This window comes from Acomys russatus, chromosome 7 (genome assembly GCF_903995435.1).
Source record: "Acomys russatus chromosome 7, mAcoRus1.1, whole genome shotgun sequence".
NCBI classification, from domain to species: domain Eukaryota; kingdom Metazoa; phylum Chordata; class Mammalia; order Rodentia; family Muridae; genus Acomys; species Acomys russatus.
Window position 1 is genome coordinate 14,881,859 of NC_067143.1, and position 13,209 is coordinate 14,895,067.

Here is a 13,209-nt window from a genome sequence, read left to right on the forward strand (position 1 = left end):
AGAAAACTGGGAATAGGGCTTCCTCAGGACCCAGCTATTCCACTCCTTGGAATATACCCAGAAGATGCTCCAGCACACAACAAGAAAATTTGCTCAACCATGTTCATAGCAGCTTTATTCATAATAGCCAGATCATGGAACCAGCCTAAGTGTCCCTCAGTAGAAGAATGGATAAAGAAACTGTGGTACATTTACACTATGGAATACTACTCAGCTATTAAAAACAAGGAATTCCTGAAATTTGTGGACAAATGGATTGAGCTAGAAATGATCATAATGAGTGAGTTAACCCAGAAGCAGAAAGACTCAAATGGTATATACTCACTTATATCTGCATACTAGCCCAAGGGGCATGTCCCATGAAAGCCTTCACTTACCAGGAAACTGAGACAGAGGGGAGGACATCCTATTGGGACTCTAGATGAGAGAAGCATAGGAGAATGGCAACGTTGAAGGATCCAAATGATCCTAGAAAGCTACAAGAAGAACATTATGATTGGCAGATTTGGGCCCAGGGGTCCTGCTCAAACTAAGGCACCAGCCAAGGACAATACAGGCTGTAACCTTCAAACCCCTACCCAGATCTAGCCAATGGACAGGACATTCTCAACAGTTGAGTAGAGAGTAGGGTCTGACTTTCACATGTACTCTGGTGCCTCATATTTGACCAAGTTTCCTGAATGGGGAGACCTGGTGGCACTCAGAGGAAGTATAGCAGGCTACCAAGAAGAGACTTGATACCCTATGAGCATATACATGGGGAGGAAGTCTCCCTCAGTCACAGTCATAGGGGAGGGGAGTAAGGTGAAAATGGGAGGGAGGGAGGAATGGGAAGATACAAGGAAGGGGATTACCATTGAAATGTAATATGAATAAATTAATAAATTTTTTTTAAAAAGTTGCTGCCACAAAACACCCAGGAAATCTGGGACACTATGAAAAACCAACATAATAATAGAAAAAGAAGTAGAAATTTCCCAGATTAAAGGTCCAGAAAATATTTTCAACAAAACCATTGTGGGAAATTTTCCTTATCTAAAGAAAGAGATACCTATAAACATATAAGAAGCTTATAGCACACCAAATAGATTCAACCAGAAAAGAAAATCTTCCCACCACATAATAATAAAAACTCTAAATGTACAGTACAAAGAAAGAATATTAAAAACTGCAATGGAAAAAAGTAAAAAAACATATAAAGGCAGACCTATAAGAATTACACCTGACTTCTCAACAGAGAATCTAAAAGCAAAAAGGGCCTAGGCAGATGTCTTGCAGATGCAGATATCACAGAATCCAGTCCAGACTATACACAGCAAAACTTTCAATCATCATAGATGTATAAAACAAGATATTCCACGACAAAACCAAATTTCAACAGTATCTATCCACAAATCCAACCCTACAAAAGATACTAGAAAGAAAATTTCAACCAAAGGAGGTGAACTATACATGAGAAAACACGGTATATAAATAACTCACATCAAAAAAAAAAAAGAAAAAAAAGAATGGAACGAACACACACACACACACACACACACACACACACACACACACACACTACTACCACCAACATCAAAATAACTGGAATGAACAATCAATGGTCACTAATATACCGCAATATCAATGGACTCAATTCCCTAATAAAAAAGACACAGGCTAACAGATGGATGCTAAAACAGGATCCATCATTCTGCTGCATGCAAGAAGCACGCCTCAGACACAATAAGTATTACCTCAGAGTAAAGAGTTGGAAAAAGATTTTACAAGCAAATGGACGCAAGAAGCAAGCTGGAGTAGCTATTCAAATATCTAATAAAATAAATTTTCAACCAAAACTAATCAAGAGAGATGGAAAGGGACATTTAATACTAATCAAAGGAAAAATCCACCAAGATGATGTTCAATTCTGAAATATCTATGCTCTAAATGCAAGGGCACCTACATTCATCAAAGAAAAATTACTAAAGCTTAAATCACACACCAAACCCCATAAACTAATAGTGTGACTTCAACACCTCATTCTTATCAACGAACAAGTCATCCAGACAGAAACTAAGGAGAGAGATAATGAAACTATCCGAGGTTATGGATCAAATGGACCCAACAGATACATACAGAACATGTCACACAAACACAAAAGAATATACCTTTTCAGCATCTCATGGAACTTTCTCCAAAGTTGACCATGTACTTGGTCACAAAGAAAGTTCCAACATATACAAGAAAATTGAAATAACCTCCCATGGATTAAAGCTGGACTTCAACAATAACTGAAAGAACACAAAGCTGACAAACTGAAGGAAACTGAAACTCCTTACTCAAAAACCTGGGGCAAGGAAAAAATAAAGAAATTAAAGACTTTCTAGAATTCAATGAAAATGAATGCACATCATACCCAAACTTATGGGACACAGTGAAAGCAATTCTCAGAGAAAAGTTCTTAGTGTTAAGTTTCTTCATAAACAAATTAGTGAGATTTCATACTAGTTACTTAACAGGACACCTGAAAGCTCTGTAATAAAAAGAAGCAAACACACCCAAGAGGAGTAGATGGCAGGAAATAATCAAACTCAGGGCTGATCAATAAATTCGTGAAACAAAGAGAAAAATACAATGAATCAATGAAATGAAGAGTTAGTTCTTTTTTGTTTTGTTTTGTTTTTCAAGACAGGGTTTCTCTATATAGCCTAGGCAGTCCTATACTCACTTTGTAGATCAGGCTAGCCTTAAACTCACAGAGATCCTCCTGCCTGCTCCTCCTGAGTGCTTGGATTAAAGGCGTGCACCACTATACCTGGTTAAGAGTTTGAGGACAGCCTGGTCTATTTTGTAAGTCCAGGATAGCCAAGGATGCACAGAGAAACCCTGTCTCCAAAACAACAAGAACAACAACGACGACGACAACAAACAAAAAACAGAAATAAATAAAATAAAAGAGTTGGTTCTTTGAGAAGAATTGACAAGCTAGAAAATCCCTTCCCCAAACTAACAAAAAGACTGAAGAGACATTATCCAAATTAACAAAATCAGAAATGAAAAAAGGAACATAACAACAGACAGTGAGGAAATTCAAAGAATCATTAGGCCTTACTTCAAAAACATGTACTCTACAACATTGGAAAATCTAAATGAAATGAATGATTTTCTTGATAGATACACTTACCAACATTAAATAAAGAACAGATAAACAATTTAAATAGGTTCATAGTGCCTAAGGAAGTAAAAAGCCATCATTAAAAATCTCCCAACAACAACAACAACAAAAGCCCAGGTCCAGATGGGTTTAGTGCAGAATTCTACCAGACTTTCAAAGAAGGGTTAATACCAATACTGCTCAAATTATTTCACAAAATAGAGTCAGAAGGAACACTGGCAATTCATTTTATTAGGCCACAATTACCCTAATATTGAAACCACACAAAGACTCAACCAAATATAAGAATTTCAGACCAAGTTCCTTATAAACATTTATGGAAAAATAATCAATAAAATACTCACAAAGCAAATCCAAAAACACATATAAAACATTATCTACCATGATCAAGCAGGCTTCAAACCAGAGATCATTTCATTAGATGTAGAAAAAAGGCTTTGACAAGATCCAGTACCCCATTATGATAAAAGTCTTGAAGAGATAGGGATAAAAGACACGTACCTAAACACCATAAAGGCAGTAGACAGCAAGCCAATAATCAACATCAAAGTAAATGGAGAGAAACTTAAAGTAATACCACTAATATCAGGGACACAACAAGGCCGCCCATAGCTATTCAATACAGTACTTGAAGTTCTAGTTAGAACAACAAGACAACTAAAGGAGATCAATAGGATAGAAATTGCAAAGGAAGAAGTCAAAGTATTGTTATTCCCAGATGATATGACAATATACCTAAGTGACTCCCAAAATTCTACGAGAGAGCTCCTACAACTGATAAACATATTTAGCAAAGTGGCTCTATATAAAATTACCTCCGAAAAAAATCAGTAGCCCTCCTTTATACAAATGACAAACAGGCTGAGAAACAAATTAGGGAAACCACATGCTCCACAATAGCCACAAATAATGTAAATATCTTGGTGTAACTCTAACCAAGCAAGTGAAAGACCTGAGTGACAAGGACCTCAAGTCTTTGAAGAAAGAAATTGAAGATGATATCAAAAGATGGAAAGATGTCCCATGTTCATGGATTGGTAGGACTAACATAGTAAAAATGGCCATCTTATCAAAAGCAATATACAGATTCAACACAATTTCCATAAAAATTCCAACACAATTCTTTACAGACCTTAAAAGGACAATACTCAACCTCATATGAAAAAACAAGAAACCCAGGATAGGTAAAAGAACCCTGAACAATGAAAGAACTTCTGGAAGTATCATCATCTCTGATTTCAAGCTGCATTGCAGAGCAACAGTAATTAAAAACCATATGTATTTGGCATAAACACAGACAGGTTGATCAATGGAATCAAATTGAAGACCCAGAAGTAAACCCACATATCTATGGATGCTTGCTTTTTGACAAAGAAGCCAAACCTGTAATAATGAAAAAGAGAAAGCATCTTCAACAAATGGTGCTGGACTAACTGGACATCTTCATGTCAAATATAAATAGATCCATATCTATCACCCTGCACAAAACTCAAGTCCAAGTGGATCAAAGGCCTAATATAAAACCAGATATACAAAATCTAGTAGAATAAAATGTGGAGAATAACCTTGAAAGTATTGGCACAGGAGGCAACTTCCTGAATAGACCACCAACAGCTCAGGCATTAAGATAAAAAAATTAATAAATGGGATCTTAGGAAACTGAAAAATCTTCTGCAAAGAGAAAGTAGACTGTTAATTGGATAAAACATCAGCCTACAGAGTTCACTAATACTAGATTGGACAGAGGGCTGATATCCAAAACATAAAACAAACAAACAAACAAACCTCAAGAAACTAGATATCAACAAACCAAATAACCCAATGAAAATGGATTACATATCTAAACAGGAATTTTCCTCAGAGGGATCTCTAGTGGCCAAGGCACTTAAAAAACAACTATGAGATCCCATGTTATACATATAGCAATGGCCAAGATAAAAAATTCAAGTGATGGCACATGCTGCCAAGGATGTGGATCAAGGAGAACACTCCTCCGTTGCTGGTAGTATTGCAAATTTATACAAGCACTTTGGAAATGAAGCTATCAGTTTCTCAGAAAACTTGGAATAGTTCTACTTCAAGACACAGCTTTACCACTCCTGGGCATATACCCAAAAGATGCTTCACCATACCACAAGGACACTTGCTCACCTATGTTCATAGCAGCTTTATTCATAATAGCCAGAAACTGGAAAGAGCCTAGATGTTCCTCAATTAAAGAGTGGATAAAGAAAATGTAGTACATTTACACAATAGAATATTACTCAGCCATTAAATACAATGATATTGCGAAATTTGGAGGCAAGTGGATGAAATTAGAATAGAGCATGCTGAGCGAGGTAACCCAGACCCAGGAAGAGAAACATGGTATGCACGTATTTATAAGTTGATAGTAGTCATAAACTACAGGATAACCATATCAACTTGAGCTTCTTTAAAAAGAAACCATTAAGTGAAGCTTCTAGGGTAGCCGGTTTCCAAATGGCTTTTCAAAAGGGCTTTAGTATTACTTATCTCTCTTCATATTCTCTTCTTTACTGTGCTTTCTATTTCCCTGTTTAATTTTCCTATTCTAGTTTCTCTATTTATCTCTTTATAACACCGTGTTCCATTTCTCCTCTTTTGGAAGATCTCCTTTTCTCCTGTGGGTCCTTACTGTGAACCTAACCTTCGTGGATTTTATAATCAAAGCATATATATATATATATATATATATATATATATATATATATATATATATATATATATATAATTAAAAGTTAAATATATATCTCTGTATATGATAAAATATGTAATCTTTTTCCTTTTGCATCTTAGAACATGAAGTTTGGTGAGTATAGAGGTGAGGAGGTCTTGGGAGACGTTGGAGAGGAGGGAAGAATATGATGAAAATGCCCCTAAAGGCATTGCAGGTGTGGCTTCTGTGTCACATGTGTGTCAGTAGGTGGCAGAGAGAAGAGAGGCCATGTCTATGTTCAGTGTTCCCACCTATGAACATCTGAATGATTAATAGACTAACATTCTCTGAAAGAAAGTGAGCCTGAGGCAACCAACAGTCCAGCGCTATGGGCCCTGGACAGGCAGCTAGCCGGAGATGAGCACCAGTCTGGTTCTGTGCAGGCCTGGGGGAACATACCATGTCTGAGGTGACCCCTGTGGGATGCCATAATGCACAGCAGGAAATAGCACTCTCCAGATGACTCCTGAGAAGACCCCATACATTCAGAGAGCCTGGGTGTTTCCAAGAGGAGCAAATAAGTGATGGAGTAATGAAAGAGAAACAGAAGGTTGTGGGCACAGTGAAGACAGGTAGATCTGGAGACTATGGTAGTGAGGAGCAGCCTGATGTCAGTAGCTGCTAATGCCACCTGAGACCTTGGAGGGGTCCTGACCTGTACTGCCATGGTAAGGGGGGGCACATCTGGGTCCATGGCTCTGCAGCAGCAGGGGCTTGTTAGCACCAAAGCCAGGTGGATATCCCTGGTCTGGGATGCTGCCCAAGGACATGTTGATGTTTGAGGGCTGTGTAGAACTGGCCCCACCCTTCACCTGGGCTTCTTGGAAGAGCTGCCCCTGGAGACATGAAAGCAGCCCCTAGCAAGCTGCAGTATTTGGGAGAGTGAGCCTTGCACATGGCAGGGGTTGTGGGTGAGCTGGCCCTGAGGATACACACATGGGAAAGCTGGCCCTAACACTTGTCTCTTGTGTGGTGGTGTGGATGAGGGAGAGATACCTTCCTTCCACCCTTGCCCCTCACCACATTTGACAGATGAGAGACCTGGCCCCTGAGTCATGAGAGCAGGAGACTGGCCCTGCCCCTCACCAGCTGCAGCACTCTGAAGAGTGGGCTCTACACCTCACCCGGGCTGTACAGAAGAGCTGGCCTTGGTGGTGGGAGTTGGGAGGGGTGGGAGAAAGGATGAGTGAATCCTATCCCTAAAGGGTATGAGCATGAAAGAGGTGGCCCTGCCTCTTGTCTGCTGTGTGGTGACATGGGAAAGGGAGAGATACCACACCCTCATCCCTTGCCACCTACAGCAGGTAAAACACTTGTTCCCTCTGGGATCATGAGAGTAGGAGAACAGTCTCTGCACCTCACCTCAGAAGCACAGTAGAGCTGACCCTGGTGGCTAGGGTGCCTGTGAGCTGCCTGTGAGGGTGTGAGCATGAGAAAGCCAGCCTGTAACTTGTCTACAGTGAGGCAGTATGGGTGAGAGAGATGCCTTCCTCTATCCTAGCCCCTTGCCATCTATGGCAGGTGGCAGAGCCGGCCCTGCAGTAATGAGAGCAGGAGAGTTTTCCTTGTCCCTCCAAAAGCAGGCCTTTCTTTCATCTCTCCTGGCAGTATAGTACGGATGGCCCTGGACATGGGAGTTGCAGGTGTGCTGGCACCAAGGGTGTGAGCAGAGGAGACCCAGCCCTGACTCTTTCTGCTGTGTGGTGGTGGTGCAGATGAGGGAGAGATGCCCTTCTCCTCTTCCTCAGCTCTCACCATCTATGGCAGTCAAAGAATTGGCCCTAGGGTCATAAGAGTGAAAGAACTGGCCATGACCTTCACCAGTTGCAACATTCAGGAAAATGGGTATTGCACCTTGTCTGGAAGCAGGGAAGAGCTGGTCCTGGTTGTGGGGGTTGCTGGTGAGTCAGCCCCAAGGGCATGAAAGTAAGATATCTGGCATTCTGACCACCTCACATACCTCTCAGGCCCAGAACCAGGGCTTTATATTGGCCCACCCCAACATTTATCCCATCTATGAATAGCTGGAGTGCATTGAAGGGGTTGGTCCTACAGATCCAAAACTACAGGATCTACAATACCTAAGGCAACAACAGGACATCCAAGAGGAGTCCAGTGAGGTTTCAGTATTGATAGAGTAGCAGAACCCAGAGGTCTTGTATCAGACCAAGGAGTCATTGTAATGAACATTTGCAAGCAAAGAATTGTGTACAAAAGGGTATACTCTGGGACACACTACGGCTTCCGTGATGAGATTTTTTTTTTTTCTCTGTTCAGGGCAAGGTTGCAAGGGTAGTGGTGTGTGTGAGAAGATGGGGTGATGAGAAGGGTTGGGATGCATGACGTTAAATTCACAAATGACCAACAAAAACTTTTTAAAAAGAATATGATCAAAATATATTATCAGAAAAATAAATATATTTTTTAAAATAATAAGTTTTACCAAAATACAAGAAAGTCTTTCTAATTGTCTTACGTTGTTGAATAAAATGGTATTAAATGTACATGTAAAAAAATTATTAAATGAATGTTGGCTAGAAATGAGGACAGAGTTTCTTAATAATTTCTGAGATGTCACCATTTCTGCTGCTCAGTACGACATATTTATGCAAGGTGGAGGTCTCAGCATTGAAGCTTATACAATCAAATTACTGATCCCCTCTGAAAATCACTTAAGATGCTTTAGGTTCTGCAGTATCTAATGTTAACCAAGATTTAACTCCTCAATAGAAATAAAGAAGCACACTCATCTCATTAGTATGCAAATTTGTTTCTACCCTGACTGCTAAAATTACCTGTATAGTTAAGAATTGTTTCTAAATAAGTTTACCATTTAATACCAGTAAATGTTTGATTTATATACCTACCTTTTACATCTGGTTTGCATAAAAAATTCTCAGGCAAAAAGCGGAAAGGTTAAGAAGAGGCTTTAGTACACAGTAAGACATTCAGGATGAGTATGGTAATAGCTCCGTTCTGGATTGACTATGTGTAATTCCTCATGAATTACTTCATTTAGGAGATTCACAGCACTCATTGTCCACTTCATATTATAAAGTTAAAAAAAGCTGATCAGATGGGTACCAGGTAAGCATGAGGTCTCCACCTGATATAATTCAAATGTCTCCTTTGCTCTGCACTTAAATTCTACTGGCACTCAAAGGAGAATTTATCTCTTATTGTATTATTCAGCACAATGCCTATACATAAATGCTGATTGTCTCCATCATTTTTTATAGCCACAAACACAAATTTAAGGCATTTACAAGAATCTGCTGTTAACATCTGCATAAATAAGCCCTGAGTTATTCTAGGCAGCATACAATGTGTGTGAACTGTAGCGAGGCAGTAGCAATTTCCAGGCATATTTATTCAAACCCCAAATCAACTGCATGCAATTTGTTACTCAAATGTATTTCCCGAGGAAAGTCACCAATGCAAAGCAACGAGTCATGTGCAAGGGAGGAAGGAAAATGCTCTGGACAAAATTGTTCCCGTGGAAGGCCTAGAATATAGGGCACTCACTCACTTCTGCTGGAAAGCGACTAATGCTTAACATTTTCTTTTGTGTAGAAGACACAAGGTCAGCTTGAAATTCATCTGTGGCAGATAATTAGGAAGTCTAGTTACTGTGATGTCCATTGTTCACCAGGGAGTTCCATCCACTGCTCCCAGTGCATGGAGCATTTCCTTTCATCTACCTCTTGGTCCATCACATCTGAGAGCCAATCAGAATTTTGCTTTCTGAGCTACACCTGAAAACGTGTTGAAGAATCAAGAAGATAATCACCCAATGTTTGATGAGTGACAGAGAACTTGTTTCGGCGTTCCATCAGCGGAATAAAATTACTCAGATACCCTTGACCAAACACCATGTTCCTGTTTGGGGAAAAGTGCTTTTGCAACAAGCATAATGCTTCTGTGGTGCCGCAGGAGACAAAACAAATACTGTCCATCAATGAAGTGACATGTCGCAGCCAGATTGCTTTTGAATCCAAAAGAGAACTCTCCCAGAGTGTTCAGATCAGTACATCTGAAAACGTGCTCTCACAAAAGGGCAAAGAGAACACTAGTAAAAGATAACCAACCCTGGTGACATCGAGAAGACACATGCATGAAGCTCAGCAGGGACAGAGATTTAGTGTATCCCCGTAGAACCTGGAGACACTGAGGAACAAAAACTACTCATCCATGCTAGCTCTGAGGAACAGTAGTTATGAGGTATGGAAGAGGTGTGGAAACGGGAGGAACAGGCCCTCCGTCACACACTTTTCATTGCTTACCGTCCTTTGAATCTATCGCAGAATGAATAACGGCCCCTAAGTGAGCTCACAAGTCCTAGAACTGCTTCCTATCTTCTCATGTATACCAACTGGGCTTTGGGGATCCAGGGTCGTAAGGGGGCCTTGACCTAAACACAGAGGTCCTGCTAAGGAAGCAATGGGGCAGACTCTGAGAGAAGTGACAGAAGCACAGGCCACAGTCAAGAGCCCTGCATCAAGAAGTGTCACAGTAGGCAGAATACAGAACTGCCAACACTGATGTAAGGCTCCGACAACCTTCCAGAATCCTACTCTTTAGAACTGTAGGCTAAAAATTGCATTGCAGTAAATCACTGGTTATGGTCCTCTGTTATAGTAGTGTAGGAAATTAACTCAGTTTTGGCAGCTGGAAATGCAGGTGGCTTCAGAGAGTGTACAGAGGCCAGAATTTTAAGGACCCTGGCAGAAAAGGCCTAGATGCTCTGGAAAGGCTATGACCTCTAAGTGGATATACTAAAGAACTCTATTAGTCAGACCCAGAGGAGCAGAGGAGCCTTGTGGGGGCACATGAATCAAGTCAGGGAATAAATACTGAGCTTATCATAGGCACACAAACGGTAGGAATGGTGGTGGTGGCTCAGAATGCACTGGGGTATGCTAGTCAAACAGGGAACAAGGGCTTCTTGTTACAGAGTGATGGAAATCCTGGCAAGTTTGTGACCTGCAGCTTCCTGAGCTACAGAATTTGCAAACTATAGTGTACCTTTAGATAAGGAGATGGCCAAGGGAAGGTACAATGTAGTTTTTATCCCAATAGGAGAAAAAAAAAGAGTTTTTAACAGTATATAAAAATATTCTGAAATAGCTACTTCCTTTCATGTGACTGATATGCTAAATTACATGGAAGTTACTCTCCAAATATTATAGGTACATAAACATATTTATATGATGATTTCAGCTATTGTCTGTGTCTGTTAGTTCACTGAGCCAGCTCGATTGATCTGAAAGTCATACAGGCAACCTTTTTAAAGATCCCACTATGATAGAGCACACAAAGAAATACAGACTGCCCGAGCATTTAATTGCATTGGTAAATATAAAAACACTACAGACATATTTTGTTTATAACACACATTCATTTACGTTGAACACAGCTAAACAGGCACTCACAACATCTATCAGCTCACATTCTGATCATTCTAAAGCCCCTGTGATGTGTAATAATCCCCAGGATGAGCTGTAGACTCTATCATCAAACCAGCTGAAGGGGATATAAAATTATTTGAACCTGGGAAGAGTGATCTCCAACCACAGTGCATTCACCTTAGAGGTTAGTGACAGTCACACTTATTTATTCCACAAATATGTGGAAATAAACAACGTGTTTTTAAGTAACAAACAGTTGCCATAACGACAACAATAATAATACAGAGAAACAAGTGTCAGAAGAGGTTAGGACAATGTAAACTCTTAATAAAAGACAAGACAAAAGTAACCTTATCACTTAAATATAGTCACAAAAGCAGGTGGCAAAGCAAACGCACTGCCATGAAAATACAATAGCCCACATGGACAAAAAAGAATCTTCCCACACAGAGAGATGTCAGAGCTGAAGTCTTATTAAGTGGTGAAAAGTGACAGACTTTTCTATACCAAATCTAAACTGTCTGATGTCATCAATCCTATTCAAAAAGAAAGTTCTACACAAGGCAATTAAGTAAGACAATGAAATGAGACAGCCAAACTAGAAGGGAATAAATAAAGCTAATTACGTTCATATATAGCATAGTGTTTAGAAAATTACAGGGAATCTACAGAAAAATCATTGGAATAAAGAATGTCAGTAGAGTTTCAGTGAGCAAGAACAATATGTAGAAAGAAGTCATATTTTTGTTCTGTAACAGCAATAATGAGAGAGAAATTGTGAAACAACTCCATTTTAAAAACTTATAGATGGCATTTTCAAAAAATTGGTCTATCCTATTGTAAAGCTCCTATGGAAATTCAGAACCCTTAAAATACCCTGAACAATCTTGGAAGAGAATAAAAATGAAGGATTCAACATATAAATTCCAAAGTTCATTAAAATGTTCCAGTAATCAAAACACAATCATAAGGCAAGCATACCAATGAATGAAGTGTATTTGAGAGTTCAGAAATAAGTTTCTGTTTGGTCAATTGTTAGCAAGGTGTCTATTAATAAGAGGACCAAACAGTCACTAAAACAAATGCTTCAGTGACAATGGATCATGCATGTATGAATGAATACAGTTAAATTCTTATTCCTATCTAGTCAAAAAGTAATCCATATACCTAATATCAGAGATAGAAAGGTAAAACGGCCCTATACTTAGAAATAAAGCTTTATACTGGTTCCTTTTTTTTTCTTTTTTTTGGGGGGGGAAAGAAAGGTTTAGTAAAATTTTCCATTTTTGTGATTCAACTGATATTATTAATAAATGAAAATACAATTCAGAGAATGCAAAAGCAGGAAATATTTATACATTATAGCACAGGAAGAAATTTCATCTGGAGTTTTATAGAAACTTCAAAATCCAGCAATAAAGTCTAATTTAAAATTCTCTAATTTAAAAAAAGTCTAATTTTAAAATGAGAACATGATTTGAAAACTTGCATTAAAATAAGGAACTAGACAAGAATGTCAATTCTCTCAGTTCCTGTTGAATATAGTACTTGCCACCAGCTACAGCAATAGGACAAGTGCCAGAAACAGGGAAGATATAAATAGGAGAAAAGTAAAGTGTGGCATTCTTACTTGCAGATGATATGAGTCTATACATAAAAGATCCAATGTTTCCATCTGAAAATTCATAGAGCTGATAATCACATTCAGCAGAACACCAATATAGATTACACACTAAATTCAGTAGCCATCTTATACACCAACAACTTACATACTTACCACCCTGAAAAAAAAAATCAAGGAAACAATACACAACAGTCTCTTACCCCAAGGAAACAGTCTTTTATAGACACAACAGAGCTGATGCTCATATGAGCTCATAGGGTCTGGGACAACATGTCTATGGCCT

At 39.1% G+C, this 13,209-nt stretch overlaps 1 protein-coding gene and 1 non-coding gene across 2 annotated transcripts in view; one reads left to right on the top strand and one right to left on the bottom strand.

Annotated features, from left to right (window-relative positions):
* Nucleotides 1-13,209, bottom strand: part of Gabrg3 (gamma-aminobutyric acid type A receptor subunit gamma3) — a 565,913-nt gene that overhangs the window by 95,234 nt on the left and 457,470 nt on the right. The gene's annotated exons all lie outside the window — the stretch shown is intronic.
* LOC127192505 (small nucleolar RNA SNORA17) lies at nt 6,048-6,179 on the top strand. Its single transcript, XR_007830986.1, has one exon. It is a non-coding gene; the product is annotated as a small nucleolar RNA SNORA17 (small nucleolar RNA).